Here is a 21,330-nt window from a genome sequence, read left to right as displayed (position 1 = left end):
TCATACACAAACTATGCATACAGAAGCTGTCCCTCAACACTTTTGATTGATTTTCTGCACATATAAGTGTGCATACATTGGTTTCTTCCATGTGATGTCAGTTTGGCAAGTATGATGCTTGAAAAAAATAATGCTTCTGTTACATGATTAATTTTAAATCAGAAGCTAAATATATTTGTATGATATCTCAATCTAGCTCCATTGATTTACTGGAATATACTGAAAGCATATGCATAGACCCTCCACTTATAAACATACCAACCCACAGATTTTCTTATTTTAGGAAATAAATCAATGATGCATTTAGCAAGCTAAATACCAACAAATATCATCCATGTTGTACCAGTAGCAGATTTTTTTTGTTTTAGCTCCTCAGTTGGCCTACTTTTTCCTACTGAAGAGTAATTCTACATTTCTGAAAAATAAACAAAAAAGGTTAGTATTTTTTTACAAGTTCTATCTTCCTTAGGGTGCCTTATCTCACTGCTGGATTTATGCATTTGGTGTCATTTAATTTGTAAAAAAAAAAAAAAAAAAAAAAAAAAAAAACTCAACAAACCAAAAAGATAATTCTGTTTACATTACACTGCTTCTATAAGGCTCAAATGAAATAAAATACATGTTAGACTATAAAACTTTGGAAGCATGAATTAGTATTTGCATTATTCACGTTTACAGTTATTACCCAATCCTCTGACCTGTGAATAGTTTAGTAGAGGGTCAGCACCAAACAGGATGCACTGTTTTTTAATTATCTATATCATATATTAATTAATCATGTGTTATGACTATATTTTTAATTAAATTTTATTGGGGTGACAATTGTTAGTTAAGTTACATAGATTTCAGGTGTACAATTCTGTAATACATACCCTATATATCACATTGTGTGATCAACACCCAGAGTCAGTTCTCTTTCCATCACTATATATTGGATCCCAAAGGGGATCCCCTTTTCCCTCATCTACCACCCTCCTCCCCCCGACCCTCTGGTAATCACTAAACTATTGTCTGTGTCTATAAGTTTTTGTTTTTCATTTTTCGGTCTTGTTCATTTGTTGTTTATAGTTTTATATACCACATATCAGTGAAATCATATGGTTCTCGACTTTTTCTGTCTGACTTATTTCTCTCAGCATAATAACCTCAAGATCCATCCATGTTGTTGCAAATGCTACTATTTCACCTTTTCTTATGGCAGAATAGTATTCCATTGTGTATATATACCACAATTTCTTTATCCAATCATCTGTTGAAGGACACTTTGGTGTTTCCATGTCTTGGCCACCGTAAATAAAGCTGCAATGAACATTGGAACACATATATCTTTACGGATAAATGTTTTCATATTTTTGGGGTAGATAGCCAAGAGAGGGATTGCTGGGTCATATGATAATTCTATTCTTAATTTTTTGAGGAACCTCCACACTGCCTTCCATAACGGCTGCACCAGTCTGCATTCCCACCAACAGTGTATGAGGGATCCTTTTTCTCCACAGCCTCTCCAACACTTATTATTATTTCTCTTGTTGATGATAGCCATTCTATCTGGTGTGAGGTGATATCTCATTGTGGTTTTTATTTGCATTTCTCTGATGATTAGTGATGTTGAACATTTTTTTCTATGTCCATTTGGCCATTTGTATGTCTTCTTTGGAGAAATGTCTATTCAGGTCCTCTGCCCATTTTTTAATTGGATTGTTTGTTTGTTTTTGTTGTTGTTGAGTTGTATGAGTTCCTTGTATATTTTGGATATTGGCCCCTTATCAGAGGCACTGTGTGCAAAAATCTTCTCCCTTTCAGTTGGTTGCCTCTTTATTTAGGCGGTGGTTTCTTTTACTGTGCAGAAGCTTTTTAATTTGATGTAGTCCCGTTCATTTATTTTTGATTTTACTCTCCTTCTTTGAATCCAAGGTTCATGAGTTTAGTACCTATGTTTTCTTCTATGCAGTTTATTGTTTCAGGTCTTTGATCCATTTTGCGTTAATTTTGGTACACAGTGACAGACAGCAGTCTAGTTTCACTCTTTCGCTCATGGCTTTCCAGTTCTCCCAGAACCATTTTTTGAAGAGGCTGTCTTTTCTCCATTGTATGATTTTGGCTTCTCTATAAAAAATTATCTGTTCATATTTATGTGTTTTTATTTCTGGGTTCTCAATTCTATTCCATTGGTCTGTGTGTCTGTTTTTCTGCCAATACCATACTGTTGTGATTATTGTTGATCTGTAGTACAAGTTGAAGTCAGGGAGTGTGATACCTCCAGCATTATTTTTTCTTAGGATTGCTTTGGCTGTTAGGGGTCTTTTGTGGTTCCATACAAATCTGATGATTTTTTGTTCTATGTCTTTAAAAAATGCCATTGGGATTTTGATGGGGATTGCATTAAATCTGCATGTTGCTTTTGGTAATATGGCCATTTTAACTATGTTGATTCTTCCAAATCCATGAACATGGAATGTCTTTCCATTTATTTGTGTCTTCTTCAATTTCTTTTAAAAATGTCTTATAGTTTTCAGTATGTAAGTCTTTCACATCCTTAGTTAAGTTTATTCCTAGGTATTTGATTCTTTTTGTTGCAATTGCAAAATGAATTGTTTTATTTTTTATTTCTTTTTCTGAGATTTCATTGTAAGTATATAGGAATGCAATGGACTATTGTACATTGAGTTTGTAGCTGGCAACTTTACTGTATTTGTTTATTGCTTCCAATAAATTTTGTTGGATTATGATTATATTTTAAGCTCTTTGACAAGGGGAATCTTGTTGTTGTTGTTATTCTTTTTTAATCACCCAAAAAAGAATCAATCCATCAATAATAGATACATACTTATCTCTATCTATTAGAATGTGAGAGAGAGGGACAGAAAGAGTGAAAGAGAAAGAGAGAGAGAGAGAGAGAGAGAGAGAGAGAGAGAGAGAGAGAGAGAGAGAGAAACAGAATGAGAGTGCAAGAGAAAGAGAAACTTTTATTGCAGAACAATTGCACAATTTGGGGAAAACAATCAATATGGACATCGTGATTATATATCTTTAGGAAATTTACTTGTATATTTTAATTTAGAGGGATAGAAAATTAAAGTTTCAATAAATAAGATAATTTCAGTACCTCATGCATATTATAGAGAACATGTCATATAGTGAATGATATGAATGAATTATTATTTTTTTTTTTAGGTAGAGTAGTGAGGGAAGGCTTCTTTGAGGGAGGGTCTTTGCGTTGACAACTGAGTTATGAGATGGAAAGCTAAAGAAATAGCAAATGCAAAGCCCTGGAAATGGAAATGTTTGGCATATTTTAATAAAAAATATAAAAATTGTGTGGAAAATTTCTATTAACTTACAGCTTCAGTAATGTTTTAGCCTCACTGCTCTCTGTTTTAGTCTGAGTGTTCTCCTTTCTTGTAATTTGGTGGATGACTGAGTGGTAGTAATTCTCATGGTTTATATGCAATACTTTGATTAAGTATATCTGTCAGGGTTCAGTGAGAGAAACGGAGCACATACCATGTAGTTAAATGGAAGGGATTTAATACAGGGAGCTAGTTACAAATGGATTGGAAGTGAAACAGAGTATAAGGAAGCAACTCAGAAATGAGCAACAGCAGGAAGCCTCTAATATAAATCATTATCCCTCTTGTTTAATCACAAATCCACAGCTATCTGTTGAATATCTTTTCATGCTTATATACTGAAGAAGACACAAAAAGGAACACGGCATAGTACTTGTTCTCAAGGACCTCAGTGTCTAGGATAAGAAATGAAAGAATTACAGGTGATTGTAAATAGGCAATACTGTTCTATCAGCATTCAGAGGAAGAAAAGATCAATTCCAATTAGAGGTTCAGGAAAAATCTCAACAAGGAGGTACCGTTTGAGCACATCATTTAACTATTTTAATATTGGGAGATGAACAAAGGAGTAGACTTGGGGAATGTAGATGGTTTACACTGAATGGTAAATGTTTTACTTTAGTTTGGCTAGAGAAGTATATGAATGGAAGTAGTGAGAATATGGATAGAAAGATAGTAAGTTGTAGCCAAATCTTGGAGACCCTTTGAATCCCAATTTTCAGAAAATAGACTTCAGAAATTGGGCCATGGGTTGGCAAACTACGGCCTGTAGGCCAAGTCTGGACTGACACCTTATTTTCTTAAGCCCATGAGAAAAGAACACTTTTTACAGATGAACATTTGCAATCTATTTGATGATAGAGAACACGAACTTTGAACTCAAGTTAAGTGAAATCTCATCTTCCCCACAAAAAGAATTCCGTCCACCTCATTAGTAGATCTATATTACAAAAAAAAGACTATTATTATTACTTTTTGAATTTTGTATATAGATTTATATGTATATATATATATATATTCGTATATTTAATTTTTTCTTAACTAAGAGAAAGAAAACCATAGATGCTAGAGGGCAGGGAATGAGAAACACGGTAATGGGAGGTGCAGTCAGATAGGTAAGTAAGGACTAGAAACAGTCACCCTATCTACCTAACTCTAGAAAGTCAAAGAATTTTAAAAAGCACAGGTTGTAAAGTCAGATTCTAACTCAAGCTATACCACTCTTAGTGATATACCACTATACCACTTCGGCAGGTTTTATAACAAAGGTATTGTGAAAATTAAACATATAGAGCCAGGCACAAGAAGAATATCAATAAATATTATTCTACTTCCCATCTTTTCACTTTCTTTTAACAAATAGCTGTGGATTAATTGATTGGGACAACGTATCTCAAATATTTTCTAAGTAAAACTGAACATCCTAGTCTCCTGCACTTAAAAAACTTATTTATGAACATTACAAAATAGTTCAAATTCCTTTTTCATTTGAAACTTCACTTCTCTCCATATTTAATTACAAGCCTACTCATTGCTGTATTTGTTCACCAGCTAACTGAACTCAGTTGAAATATAGCATATACATTCAGTTAAGTTGTGGGTCTGCGGATGTTTTCTGGTACCTGTCTACTAGCTTGAGTACTTTACTTCCAAATGGCCATTTGTGGTATAAACTTAGCAATAGGATACTGAAAATGGGCTCACCAATTATTCAAATTTTGATATTTGAATATATTTCATCCCAAGAATACAATCATGGTTTCCAACAGTAAGAATAAAAAGAATACCTAAAGAAGTCTTAAGTGGTAAGAGTTGGCTGGTGCAATGTAAATTCAAATGTAATATAAATAGTTGTTCAGTAAGGTCATTAAAGAAGTAACATGTGCATGCTACTTCTTGTGAGATGTTGCCCATCATCTCTGTCTTTTTTAAGACTGTGGAGAAAGAAATAAAGGCGAGGAAGTGGGAAAGATCATTAGAAAGGCTTAGAATGGTTTACATAACACTGTATTGTATATAAAATTTTCCTGAAGTGTTTTTCTAAAACTCAGATTATTTAGTACTATCAGCATGTATTATGATTACGTTCACTTTCTGAGGCCAGGCACAAGAGCTGTGATGTTTTTAAACATATACTTCTAATGTAAGTGTAATGTAATGTAATAGCCAATATAGTGGGAAATCAATGCATCCTATGTGGAAGACAAACTTACTACCAAGAATAGGAGAGGGAAAAAAAAAAAAAAAAAAAAAAACTAAAAAATGTTACATTGAACTTTTGGAGAAAAATGGAAAAGTATAGCAGATGCTTCCAAGAGACCCTGTGGGCACATATAAAGAATGCTATTTGATAAAGATTTATGAAGCATCTGTCAGTGTCCCGCAGGCACCAGCATCCAGAATTATCCACGACTCCCATGTTGTGGTTGAAGGTACGTAGTAGCCTCTATTTCAAGGAGAAAATAGAGGTCTGAACACAAGCCTGAGTCATATTTCTTTCAAGCATGAAAACTAAGTGTTTCAGTTTGTGCTTCTACAAAATGAGCCAACTCCTACAGGGCCTTTCCGTTTTCTGAGGGATTTAAATGTCGCTAATGGTTTAGTTTGGGGAAATTTTCTATCCTGTTATGTGACTCAGAAGCTAGCTGTGGCAGTTGAGTAAGAGTGCATAGGAAATCACGTTATAGGCTGTTATTATATGTTCTCTGCCAAGTGTTTTATACTGTTCAGTGAGGCAGATACAATCCCACTAAGACTGTCTGTCAAAAAATGAGCCTTTATTTTTGCTCACCTTATATTTTTAGGAAATTTAGGTAATGCAAACTCTATAAAGCATTAAAAGCTTGTTGCACTAGTATCCTCCTGTTCATTTATTTCCATTTTAGTGTTTTATACTGTTTCTATCTGTCAAGAGGAGGCTTGCATAATCTTTACAAATTTCCCCCCTTGCTGATTAAGTCATGCAGAATGACCTTGGGGTGAGACAGTAGGTCTTGGTAACAAGAAGATACTTATTTTTCTTCACCCAACTTTCAATAACAAGAAACAGACCAAAAGTTTAAAGTATTTCATGTTCCAAATCAACATCCAGTAGGGAAAGTTTAGTCTTTTCAATGACTGGGATAGAATATATATATATATATATACACACACACACACACACACACACACACACACACATATATATAATATATAATATATTATATATATTTATATAATTATATAATATATTATATATAATGTATAATATTATATATATATAATGATACCATTCATCTAAATTATTTATATTCTCCATTTTATTAATTTCAAGAATTTTTCTACAGAGAAAAATGGGAGTGGAGGTATAATTACTGCTATAATTACTGCAATTTTTCCCAAAGCTGATGCAGAAATGGATTTTATGTTTAAGAATTTCAATTTATCAGATTAAATATAACTGGGAAATTCCACTGGCTTTTTTTTTCTCTAGCTAGTTTTAAATGTCAATATGGTCTATTAAATTAAAAACACAGTATTTGGTATCTAAAATCTAAGTTAAAAAACAATAAATGAATCATTTTCAAACACGTCATGAAAAGAAATATATATATATTATTGAATTTGTACCATAATTTAATGTATAAATTAAAATTTTTAATATCAGTATAGTAAGATGTCACAATTATTATTATTTTTAATGAAAGTTTATTGGGTGACCATTGTTGCAAAGTTAAATAAATTTTAAGTGTAAAATTCTGTAATACATCATCTATATATCACATTGTTTGTTCACCACCCAGAATCAGTTCTCTTTCCATCACCATATATTTGATTCCCTTTACCCTCATCTACCATCCTCCTTCCCCCTTACACTCTGGTAACCACTAAACTATTGTCTGTGTCTATGAGTTTTGTTTCTTCATTTGTTTTTTCTTGTTCTTTTGTTGTTTTCAGTTTTATATACCACATATCAGTGAAATCATATGGTTCTCTACTTTTTCTGTCTGACTTATTTCGCTCAGCATTATAATCTCAAGATCTATCCATGTTGTTGCGAATGGCACTATTTCATCTTTTCTTATGGCAGAGTAGAATTACCATATGACCCAGCAATCCCTCTCTTATGTATTTACCCAAAAATCTGAAAACATTTATCTGTAAAGATATGTGCTCTGATATTCATTGCAGCTTTATTTACGGTGGCCACGACATAGAAACAACCAAAGTGTCCTTCTATAGATGATTAGATAAAAAAGTTGTGATATATATATGCACAATGGAATACTATTGTGCTCTAAGAAAAAAAATTATTTTAACAGTCCTAAAAGTTAAATTTTGTATATGAAATCAAGCTACAAACCACTAATGTTTCTTTTTCACTGGTTCAGATACAAGAACCAGGACACAAGGTACAAGACAACAAAAACAAATTAATATTTTTGTTTTTAATTAACAAAATATTTTAGTGATGCTCTTGACAAGTCCTCATTTGGCATTAGATTGTAGAAAGGAATATATAGGGCTCAAATATCTAAACAATGCTATAAATTATTACCCTTAATAATAATTGTTCTATACAAACCATATCCATCTTCTTAGAAGCATCTGATCATTAAATTATTTTTGATTGAAGTTTGAGTTTCCATTGTATCTCCAAATTCACAATAATATTATTAACAGTAGAATTTAAAACAACAAGGGAAACCAATACAGAATTCAAATGCTGCTATATTACATGGTTCATATTTGTGGCAAAATTCAGAAATGATTGTATAACTGACACTGTAAAAATGTCATTATACATGAACTGCATAATGAAAGATGCTTGAAATACTTTTGATATTTCAGGCAAATCAAATTAAACTATCAAACTACAAGAGGAAAAAAAATGTCATGATATAGCAAAAGACTGTATTTTGTGGAACAATTATTGTATGGTGTATACTCTACATTATATAGAACTATAAGTCTATGGTCCACTGCTGTTACAGATTTCTCAAAATTCTCAGTGTTCATGAACCATCTACAATTTGCCAGGCAATACACTTAATGAAAGAGAATATTGTTATTATTACTATTTGCAATAGTGTTTGAATATGCTGACAGTAAAGACTACTTTATGTTCATCTGATATTACATAACATATCAAAGAGATGAGGAAAAATGCTATCACTTCAATATTCTCATATAGAATAAAGGTCTAATCAATATGTGAAAATTAATATAAAAACACTGAATGAATTCCACTCATGTTTCCATATTTCTTTTTTTTTTAATTTCCAGCTCTAAATTATGAACTTTTTTTTTCAGTAAACCCAACTCCCAGTAAAATTTATCACCAGTAACTTTTTTCTTAAATTTTTTCTCTTCCTTTGGATTTTCCTGTCAGCTCTATCATGCTGTAATTAGTTTAGTCCTAAATAAAAGAAGTGTTAGATAAAATGATGTGAATAAGATAGACACTTTGAGGGAAAGACTTCTCCTCTAACTTTTCCAGGTAGAAGGATAATTCCTCATTCCTCTTCATCCTCACCACTTTATTCTTTAACTTGCATTAGACTGTTGCTCAGAACTCTCACATTCTTAATGTATCATAGTGTGTCCTAGAACAGAGCAGTCTAGAGGAAAGCATTCTGTCACCAGAGCTTAAAGACCAAGGTCTGAAACTGTGCTCCAAATCTCATTAGTTAGTTACATGAATGCTTAATCTTTCTGAAATTCAGCATTCTAAGTTTATAATAGTAACGTTAATTTATATCAATCAATATCAAATCAATTTAATCACAGAGCTTTTCTCAACTTAAAAAAAAAAGGATGTTTTTACAGTCCCTTGCAATGAGAGACCAAGGTTAATATTCAATAAATGTTGACTGTTAAATATCTAATTATTCTATTTATGTATAAATTTATTTCTGATAAGACTATAAGTACATTGAAGAGAAAGACCATTACTATTTATTTCATTGTTAATGGCTTTCTTTGTGTCATACACATTGTAAATATTCAAACATTGTTTACTCAATAAGAAACCAAGATTTTGGCTGTTGAATGACATCTGGCTATTGAATAAGCTCTGGTGGCAGCATGCTTTCCTTTAGACTGTGCTGCTGTAGGATACACTATGATCACTAAGAATGTGAGAGTTCTGAGCAATAGTCTAATGCAAATTAAAGAATAAAGCCTTGAGGATGAAGAGCAATGAACCATTATCCTTAGCTGGATAAATTAGAGGAGAAGTCTTTCCCTCAAAGTGTCAATCTTATTCACAGATGAAAACATGTTTCTAACACTTCTTTTATCTTGCCATTTTCTTGTTCATAAGCCTAGAATAGAAAGGTCTGATTTGAAATGGCAGATAGCTTGTAGGTACCTATTTACCTTTATCCATGGCCTTACTGAAATACTTGTGGGGATACAAAAAACAAACAAACAAACAAACAACAACCAAAAAAACAACAATGAGAAGTTGCATCCACATTGAAAACAAGGAATAGGAATCTAAGTCAGATTTTTGCCAGGACTAGTATAAGATCACTGCAGTATTGAAAGAGAGAGTGGAAAAAGTACAGTCAAGGATAAAGATAGATTTTTAGGTCCCCACCACAGAAAAATGGGAACTTAATAATCACAAAGGCATCAGTCAGCCACCTAATAACACGTGGCCAAATAAAAATATAATCAATTTGTGTTGATAAAGAAACTAGGTAAAGTGAGCAAGTGCAATTACAGTGTTCAAACATACTTGAATCCCATGAAAAACCCTACAGTATTCAAGGAAAACATTTTATATTCGGGATAAAAAGAAAAAAAAATACATATTTATAAAAAGTTATTATACAAAACAAGTTACTTACTTTAAAAATGTTGAAGTTCAGTAAAAACTCAATAAGGAAGGACGTGAAACGTGAGAGTAAAGGTGAAATGAAGGTACTGATAGAGAAGAAAACTGGAATAATAAAATTAAAGAGATTAAATATAGAAAATATAGAACTGAAGAATGCAATATTGTTAATTGTTAATAATTGTTAATAATTATTGTTAATAATTGATACTTATTTAGAACTTGCTAGAAGGATTTCAATAGTTTTTTACAAGCATTTCTTCCGTTAATTACCAATCTCTTAGTAAAGAAGGTAATATACCTCTTTATTTTATGGATCAGCAAAGGGTAAAGCTCACTGAAGCTAGTAACTTAAAGACAGGACTCAGGCTGCGTCTTCCCACTTAACAAAATAGTACTCTTACCATATCACAGTTCTCCCTTACATGTTTTAGAATTCTTTCAGATTATAGAGAAATTGAAAAAGGGAATAAAACAATAATGATCAGATGGCCAAATAAAAATATAATCGATTTGTGTTGATAAAGAAACTAGGTAAAGTGAGCAAGTGCAATAACAAAGATACAGTAGAAACAAAGAAAGAAAAAAAAAAACCTTAGGGATTTATAAAGCACCTATGTTTGATAACTGAAATTATTCAAAGCATGAAACACAGTAAAGAGACTAATATTAAAAAAAAAATCCAGATATGTTACATTTATTTAAAAATAAAAGCAAATTTCTGCAAGACAGATACAGAGAAAATACAAAGAAACCCAATATTAGGTAGAACCCAGATTTCTGCTCCATGGAAATAAAAGCTAGCAAACCATGGAGGAAAGTTTACAATTAGAGGAAACATTTGTGAATAAAAAAACAAAACTTGAGTCAAATTTTCATTCATTTATGAAACAATTAATATTCTTATATATGCAGGGACTCAGTTTCTTACTAAACAAAATATTCAAGGACATATGTCAGTGGACTGTTGAGTAAAAATAAAGAACGTTAAAATAATTAAATCACAGTTTAAATATTTAGACATGAACATTGAAACCAATAAAACAAAATAAAATCTAAATACAATTGAATAAAACTTTAATTTATATATCTCTATCTATACCAATATCTGTCTTTATATTTGGAACTGAATTCAGGAATGTAAAATAATTCTTAAAGAAAATGTAGTATAAAAATAGTTATGTTTTCTATTCTCAACTTTTATTAACTAAGGCAGCAGTTTTGTGCGGTACGTGCGTGCGTGTGTGTGTGTGTGTGTGTGTGTGTGCATTTTGGAAATTGGAAGGATAGAAGTGTGACGAATCGGAGACATTAACAAATGCAATTAGATGGTATTTTCTTGTTTGTCATTCCATCATCTTTATCTCCACCAATTTTTGTGGCAAGTTTTCTATAAATCCAGAATATTTGGAACCTAATTCCTTATTTTAAGTCATTGCATGTCTTTCCAACATCTAGTTTTCACACACACACACACACACACACACACACACACTCACTCACACTCACACTCCTAAACTTCATAGGTCTTAGCAGAGGAAATTTGAATTTCTATTTTAAATCACTGTAGACATGGGAAAATTAAGATTTTATAGACAATATAATAGAATATAATAGAAATATAAGATCTTTAGGTTTTCAAAGGATATTAAATTTTATATACATGTACATTTAAGACAGAGAACAAGAGGGAAAGCAAACAGAGTTTTTATAACTAGTTTTAGTTTTGTTAAAAAAATAAAAAGAAGATTAAAGTTCAGCAACAGGTTGGAGAATATTAGATTGAAGCATTAAATTTTAAATGTTGAAATCATAATACCTGAAAGTAAATATAATTCAGCATTTATGTAACTTTCAAGTGGTGAAAGACTATCCAAGCAGGTATCAAAAAGAGAAAAGGGGATTTATTTGAGTACATAAAAATTCCAAGTTCCTAGAAGTCAAAAACAAGCAACATTAAAAAGAAAACAACAAATTGAAAATATTTGTAAGACTAATGACAAAGTGTTCATTTCTGTGCTATGCACTTACGCCATGGAAATAAAATTATAAAATATAAAAATTAGAAAATAAAATAGTAAAGTAAATGAACAGAAGAAACACAGATAAATATATCAAATAAATTATGCTAACAACCAAAGAAATACAAAATTAAACCTTATACTTGTTGAGCGATAGTCTAGAAATATATCACCTATCATACTGACAACTGTGTGTTATTGTAAAATACTTGCACACTACTGAGGAAGAAACAAATTACTATGATATTTCTGGAAAGCCATCTGGCAATTTGTACAAAAGAGTTCAAGATGTCCTCATTCATTGATCCAGAAATTCCACATCCAGAAATCTAACCTATGACTATAATTAAGAGCACAACAAAATAATAAATACATATTATATTTTGCCAAGATGATATAGGCAACTTAAATGTACAACTATAGAGCCTAACTTATAATATTAGTGGAATTTGCAGATTATTGTAAATTGTGTTTTTAAAGCATATGTATTGGCTTAGAACACTGGTTATGATATAATGTGAGGTAAAAATAATCAACGAAATGTATGTATGCAAAGTGGTGAAATTTCACATGTGTAAGTATAATATGTAGATATTTGATAGGTAGATGATAAATACTGTCAGATAATACCTTAAAATATTAGTAATGGTTATCCCTGAGTTGTAGGATTTTAAATACTTTTCTTTGCATTTTCTATACTAACAATATACTCTAGGATTATTTTTTATCAGAAAAACTAAAATTAGTACTTTTGTTATTTACCTATAGAAGTTTTCCATTGCCAACTATATAAGAATTAAACTACACAGTTTTTGAGGCACGTTGATGATGTTCTTCAAAATATCCGTGGATTCTATCATCCATCTATCTATCTATCTATGTATCTATTTATGTATCTATCTATGTATCTATGTATCTATCTATCTATCTATCTATCTATCTATCTATCTATCTATCTATCTATCTATCATCTATCTACCTATTTATCTATCATCAATTTTTTAACAGCCTCTATCAGATACAAGCATATCCTTTATCTCTACCTGTCTCACCGTGGATGTATGAATTAAAATTTGCTTTATTTAAATTGCACATGCTTGGATATCTCTGATTCTTGTTATTTTGAATGACTCACTCGTAATACTTGAAGATGTGTTTTCTATCAGAACTCTTGCAATATTTATTGATAGATGTCTTTATAATAAATATTTCTAGATTATCTTGTATACATGTACTTTGAGTCCTCATCTCAATGACTGTGATCTCAATAGTTCCAGAACTCTCATCAAATTTATTTTATGCAATTTGAACAATGATAGAGTTTTTGCACACAAGTTCTTAATAACGTATATAAATTATCTGAATACTAATAAATTAATGAGTTGTGACAAAATTTCTATAAACAAAAGAGTAGGGAATGAGTTTATAAATTAGATATAAAACTGCAATGTGTCTGTATCTATAGAAAAGAATTTAACTGAAGTAAATAAGGTAAAATGAAATGTTCATTTTAAGTGAATATCCAACTCCCTGATACACTCTCTTAAAATTATGTTTAGGTATAATCATTAAATAATTTTCTTTGCAGGTTTTACGTCTGAATCTTGGTTTATAATTAAATAGTAATGACAGATAGTCCCTTCCCTGCACTTCATACTCTCAAACATTTGATTAATTATGCAGTTCTAAATAAAACCTTCAAAATTCATGACAGTGTCCTGTTTTCAGGAAATCGAGCAAGATTTGGTATCAAATAAGATTCCAGCTTGAAATGCAAAAATTTCCATCTCTCTCTCTGCTTATAACTTGGAGTTAATTTTAAAACCAATGTTACACAATAAAAATAATTAATTTTCATAACACTAACTATAATAATTTTCCTGTATTAAGCACGTCACTTACTGTCTTATTTATATACATTGTTGTATGAGCTTCTTACCAATTATGGAATATAGATATTATTAACGTCACTTTGCAAATCAGGATTCAGGCTCTGAGGGATTACATAGTTTAATGGAAAGTTGCGTTGCTGCTTACACCGTATTTCCCCGAAAATAAGACTGGGTCTTGTATTAATTTTTGCTCCAAGAGACGTATTTAGGCATATTTTCATGGGATGTCTTATTTTTTTTCATGTACAACAATCTACATTTATTTAAATACAGTCGTGTCATCTTCTGGAACATCGTCATAATGTCCTAAATGTGTCCGTCTGGGTGACGATCGTAACAGGCTTATTTTCAGGGTGGGTCTTATATTCGGGGAAACATGGTAAGTAAGTTTGAAATGCTTTGACATAAGATACACGAGTTGACCGCTCAGTCTACTGGAATGTTTATCATACTAGTTAAAAGACCATTTCTGTGAAACACTTTTGAGCCCATATCTGTGTATTTTGATCTAATCTTATGGCTACATTATTTTTTCCTTTAGTTGTATATAGTAATTTATGAGAACATAGATTTCAGAATTACAAAAAAAGTACTTATAAAAGACTAGTGTGTATATCTGAATGGCCTAAAGGAGCCCAGAGTAAAGCTATGGTCTATGAGGCTCAAGAATACTCTAAATAATCATAAATTGAGAAGATGTTTATTCAACAGTTTTTGAATGCCCAGTGCACCACATTGGTTTCTAGTGCTGCAGATCCAGAAGCAAATAGACTTCATGCCTGCTCTCAAGTAAGTTACAGGCAAGGAAATTTTTTATTTAACTAAAAAATGCAGTTAATAAGAGTGTTTGATAAATTTTTATATGGATGAGCACAATATTCTCTGGATAGAGAATATTCACAAGGAAGAGAACATTTTAGAATACCTGACACTTTTTTTCAGACAATCTGATATTTTTGCCACTTGAAAAAAGGCAAAACAAATCAAAGAAAAAAGCAGAAATGGTGGTGCAAGTATATACGTGTCTTGTTGTGGGTATGTGGGGACATGTTTGATTTGTTCTTCCTTTTTCTGTCAATTAACATATAGAAACACACAAGAATATAGCTAAACATTTTCAAAAGCTGCTGGGAAAATAGTACCTTTGCTACATAATATGAGATGAGAATAACAATGTTCACCGAATTTTTTTTCATGTAGTCTGAATCTTATTTTTTTATTAAAGGAAGTGTTTAACATATTTAAAGTACAAATTGGATATTAAGTGTTTTTTTTAATGATATTGAAACATACTTAATGCATATTGGAATTTCTTTACTAATGGATGGCATGAGCCATGCTTCCCACAGTCAGTAGAAACTACTGTGTTTGATCCTTTATTTTAGTGCGAATCTAATCATTATGGTAGTAGAAGTAATAGTGAACTACAAAATAGTAAAATATTAACCAAAGCTTTGTATCTATGAGGGGAAAAAAAAAGGACATTGAAGAAGAAAAGTGCCTAAGTGTAAAGGACACAAAAAATAAAGACAGCAATTTAATAATAAATAAATAATAAATTCAATAATTTAGATATTTAATTATATAGTTTGCTAAAATTTCAAATCACTTAATTATCAGTGCTAAGATATATTTATAGTTGATGATGAATATTTTACTTTTTAATATAATTATTCTCTGTAAATCTGCATGATTATTATTGGATTAAAATAGAGACCACTAATCTCAGCAATGATGAGTCTATTATTATATTAATAGAAGGGTGGACATTTGAAAGAGTCAAAATTAAGAATGATAATAATTGAAGATAATATCCAAGTTTGGCTTCTATGCCAGAGACATGTGTTTCCATAGGCTCAACCCACCTTTCCAGGGTTCTCACTGAATATATTCTTCTTGGGTTTTCCACTATACCAAGGCAAAGCTTTCTATAGAAAACTCTTGAAGACTGCTATCATGTCTTCATTTAATTTAAAATACTTTACCAAGTTCAGTGTAATACTGTGTGTATGTTACTCATGTGAAGACATCACTCAAATGCTGAGTTGAAGAACGTTTAAAATTTAAACAGTGCTTCAGTTTTCTGTATCTCAACCACGACTTTACTGATCAAATCTACTAAATGTCAAATATGGGTTTTTCCTTTTCAGATTTACTGCCTCATTGATTTATATGATGCATTATCAATATTAGTTCCCATTTGTGAAATGAAAATTTTTAAAGATAACAGAATTGCCTAAAGTTATTTTAAAGACAGTCTAGCCATGCATAAAACAGATTTAAGAACCAAGTGAATTGTGTGCCCTTTTATTTTAAGGGATGATAGCTTAGGCTGCATGCTGTAGTTCTATGGGCCATGACTCCTTTTTCTGACGCTAGCTGAAATTGTGAAAGTATCTTACCTCTGAAATCTTTTTTTTAACATACCTTTTATGCAAGGTAATAGTTTAAACCCCTAAAAGAATAAAGAACTGGGACTTCCTTAAAAGGTTGTAGAAGGAATAACCACCCTTGCTCACCTCAAAACTCTAATTGTCTACTGTTATCTTCTCAGAAGAATTCAACACTTGAGCATGAAAACATTTGTCTTAGATAAATTCAAAAGAAAACACCCCTTTCCAAAACACTGATGAACATGAAGCATGTATCCCTATGGAATAATCCTGGGTTTTATACTCAGAGAATCCCACAGTCCTTATTTCTCCAGGAGACAATATATTTTGCTATTATTTAATACTTTCTGTGATTATCTTCATAATATGAATCTCTTTGTATGGACCTAATTCATTTTAAGGATAAGGTACCATTACTAAATATATCAGGGAATTTAACGCTGATGGTTCAAACAGCAATGAAATGCAACTCTGCATCCTATGCACGTTTAATGTACATTTGCTTGAGTAGAATTCGGGAGACATGACTCCTTCTCCAATATAAAGGAGACTACCAAGAAAGCAGATTTGCTTTAGAGGCAAAGTACCAAAGAACATTACAGGACTGTGTGTGTGTGTGTGTGTGTGTGTGTGTGTGTGTGTGTGTGTGAGCGTGTGTGTTTTAATGTCTCCTGGAATTCAACTTGATTAACAATATATGTTGAAAACTATCAGATGCTAGGCTGTGGGTTATAAACACAATTAAGATAATTATCTGTTCACAAACCAGTAAAGCTTTATGTAAAGAGGTAATTATTGCAATTATACCATGATGGAGGAACAGTTTGTCTTTTCCTTAAGATACACAAGGATATCTGAGCCATGCGTGAATTTCTTATTTCTTCAGCATGTACTTCCTCCAGTAATCCAAACAGGAAAAAGTTAAAAGTTAAGAGAAATGAGGGGGGCAGAAGAGGATTAAGGAGCAGTAATTGCTATCCAATAGAAGAGAATCTGTTCTTCAAAAGAAATGCATCTCTGAACTGTTGGCCTTTTCACAAGAACTGTGGACATTGTTCTGACAATAACCACCATTGGCCTATTTTCTTAGTAGTAGGTACAGCAAAGTCTACTTGAGAATAGTGATCTCTTACCAGATTGGATATTTCAACAGAATACAAATTGACAAAAGTGTACTAAATACATACTACTTACCAAACCTTGTAATTGATTACATGTTCTTTCTATACAATTCTTGTTTATTCGAAGGAATGGTTTTGCTCTGGGTTTTTCTTCATTACGTGTATACCCCTTCAAAGCCTGGTTGTATCTACTATAGAGATTTTGGTGGAAAAGTTCAATGAAATGATACATGTAATTTATGTTGTTTCTTCTAATTCATACATATTTAATTTTTTCACTCAGATAAATGCTATTAGGTTGGTACAAAATTGATTTCAGTTTAAAAGGTTAAAAAAATTGCAAAAACTGCAATTACTTTTGCACCAACCTAATACTTATGTCTATGAAAAATGTATTAAATGTTTAACAGTATCTTCCTAAACAAAACACAGCATCCTTTAATGTTATGTACAATCATGCACCACTTAACAATGGAAAAATATGTCATTAGGTAGGTTCGTCGTTGTGCAAGCATCATAGAGTGAATTTACACAAACCTAGATTGTATAGCCTAATTGTGTAATTATATGTGCCATATTTTTTATATGATCGGCAGCACAGTATGTTTGTTTACACCAGCATCTCCATAAACACATGAGTAGTTGTAGTGTAAGCTCTCAAAGTTGGCTCTTCTTTTTGTAATGCAAGTGCCTGACTTGAGCTTTGGTTGCCCAAGCCTCCACTTCAAAGCTGGATATCTCTCAAATTAACACATTAGCAGTCACAGGACTAGACAAAGAGTCAGGACATGTTCCCCATTAAGGATCTTTTGTTTTAAAGATCTTGGTTGATTTCAAAAACTGACCATTTGGGCTACTTGCTTTTTGTTTGTTTGCTTTGTTTTTGTTTTTTCCTCTTCCTGTGCTTTGAATCCCTCCTCTTATGTTTCTAATTCACAAATAAAGAACTAGCCTCTCATCCCAATAAAAGCAGAACGCCAGACCCTTGCACATGGGTTCTCTCTCTCTCTCTCTCTCTCTCTCTCTCTCTCTCTCTCTCTCTCTCTTTCTCTCTCTCTCTGTCTCTCTCTCTCTCTCTCTCCCTCTCCCTTTGACCTTGCTATGTGACCCTTGGCATGTCATGTATGTTCCACAACTTGTAGGTAATCAACTCTTTTTTTCTTTAGTTTCCTAATCATTATCGCTAAAGGGTGTCTTGTAATTGTAATAAAGGCCCAAGGGTCAGTCCAGTGGTAACATCGATTTTTTTCAGGGGCTATATCTATGGGAAGCTCCATGGCATTTCTAGCCCATAACATTACTGTTAGTAGAATGAGAAGGCACAAAACAGTAATGCTTTGCACTATGACATTTTGTCAACTACATCACTAGGCCACAGGGATTTTTCAGGCCCACTGCAATCTTATGGGACCGCTGTGTTACATGCAATCTGTTGTTGACTGAAACAGCATTATGTAATGTGTGACTCTACTACTAATGTTAAAAAAATTTAAGATTCAAAGATCAGAATCTAGTTGGGAGGTAATCTTAGAAATCATATTTGAGAATTCATTCTTTTCACCTTTAAACTAGGTTTTCTGAAAAACTCATAAATGGTAGCATAAGGAAAAAAAAACACTTTCTTAAAATTAGTTACTACCGTGTTTCCCCGAAAATAAGACCGGTTCCTATATTAATTTTTGCTCCAAAAGATGCGTTATGGCAGAAAAATCATTCTAGGGTTTATTTTCCGGTTAGGTCTTATTTTTAGGGAAACACAGCGGTATTATAGGACAAGACGCAAGTTCAGTCCTAATAAGTTTTTAAGACAACTACACTTCTCCCGATTTTCCATAAACTTATTGAAGCTTTTACCAATAGTTGTTGTTGTTTTTTTAAGTTATCCCCACTAGTTCTATTTATTTGTTTGTTTGTTTGTTTATAATATTAAAAATAGTACAGAGTATGATACTTATGTAGTCAAACAGGATTGAATGAATTTAAATAAATATCTTTAGTCCCACTTACTTTCACTTCTAGACCCACCCTCCTGAGATATTTACAGTTTTCTATTTTCTCTTTTTAATTTTTCTGATGATTACCAACATAATTCGAAAAAGCGCCCTTGGTTCTTTTTATTTCTTCATTTCTCATCATGTGATGTATGAAAGATGATCAATTTAATTAGCACTTCTCCCTCCTTTTTGTTTTTGTTTGTTGTGTTATTTTTAGTTTTTAATGCTTATATAATTTTAAATAATATGATTAAAATTCCATTGTTCATTGCAACACCTTCAGATAGTAGAGAAAGATGATTTAAAACTACATGACTAATTCTCAAAGCTAACAGTGCCCCTCTTACTCTCCATTTCACTCTTCTCTACCTCTCACCTCTTTTTCTCTCTCTCCCTATCCCTATTCTCAAAACTACTATACATTGGTCACAGAGCAGTACCACAGAAGTAAGCAGTGAAGGCAGCTAGCAGGGATGCCCTATGTATTGTGATCTGCTCACATTTAGCCCTCAAACAGAAGAGCTCAGATTCAATATTTTAAAATTCTACGTAAGTAATTAAGTTACTTCAAAAAGCTGAAGTCTATTTAGGAAAGCTTGGTATATTTCCCTGACTATGGAAGATTGGATGGGATTGCAGGAAATCCTGAGATTTACAAATTACTCTTAAGGTCTGAGTATAGCCATGCTTTTGGAAAAGCGACCACAGATTTCATGAATTGAACCAGTCAGCTGTAAGCTGACTTTGGCTGATACAATCAGATTCCTTTGAGAAATGACTAAGAGCCAATCAACCCTTAACTCCTAGATTCAAACATATGTACTTTGGAGAGCCTCAGATTTGTTCAATTTACAGAGAAATAGAGGTATTACATGGGTGTCAACTGACTTTGGGGAAGGTTCATGTGTGCTTGGGATGGGGATAAAGAGGTGGGAAGGGTAAAGAGGTGGGAAGGGTAGGGAGAGAGAGAGAGAGAGAGAGAGAGAGAGAGAGAGAGAGAGAGAGAGAGAGAGAGAGAGAGAGAGAGAGAGTGGGGCTGTAGAGAAGGAGAAGAGTGAAACGGAGAGGAAGAGGGGCAGAACAGGTAGTGGGGGAAAGAGTTTAGGAAGAGTGTTGTATTGTGTGAGAAGAACAGTAGTCATCTGAATTTAATGGAGTGAGTTTGATATTGATTTAAATTTCCATGGCTCCAAATTCACATTTAAAGAAGTGAATAGAACATTAGCAAGTTATCCCTGCCTAAAGCTCTTTATTTTTAGGATAATATTGATAGTGTTTAGAGAGCCTGTTAGAGACTATGAGCTCAACAAAGCCACTGCAATGCATGTGCGCTCCAAAGTATGGGTCAATTATTATCTTTAATTATTCCAACTTCAGTAACTTGATGTAACTTAGTCATAGACTTATAGTTAATATATTAGTTTGGTGCAAAAGTAATTGCCATATTTGCAATTATTTTTAACCCTTTAAACCGCAATTACTTTTGCATCAAAACCTAGTATATACACAGGACAATTAAGTTTGCGGACTTTCCACCGTATAATTGCACATTGGAAACTTGGTGAATTTAATTGTCCGACCTTTTTGTATATATATCACAATAATAATAAACGTAATAACATCATCTAGTCAAACTTAAACATTGTAAATAATGGTACTATCATTACTCTTTTTTTAAAGCATGCCAGCATTACATATTGCTTTTCTTTTAGAAGAAATTTCTGTATAAAGTCCTA

General features: G+C 32.2%; 1 protein-coding gene across 1 annotated transcript in view; it reads left to right on the top strand.

Moving 5' to 3' along the window:
* The window catches only part of PCDH15 (protocadherin related 15), a 714,179-nt gene that overhangs the window by 388,541 nt on the left and 304,308 nt on the right, over nt 1-21,330 (top strand). The gene's annotated exons all lie outside the window — the stretch shown is intronic.

This window comes from Rhinolophus ferrumequinum, chromosome 16 (genome assembly GCF_004115265.2).
Source record: "Rhinolophus ferrumequinum isolate MPI-CBG mRhiFer1 chromosome 16, mRhiFer1_v1.p, whole genome shotgun sequence".
NCBI lineage: Eukaryota > Metazoa > Chordata > Mammalia > Chiroptera > Rhinolophidae > Rhinolophus > Rhinolophus ferrumequinum.
The sequence above is the reverse complement of the archived record's forward strand: the minus strand, read 5'-3'. Positions and strand labels throughout refer to the sequence as shown.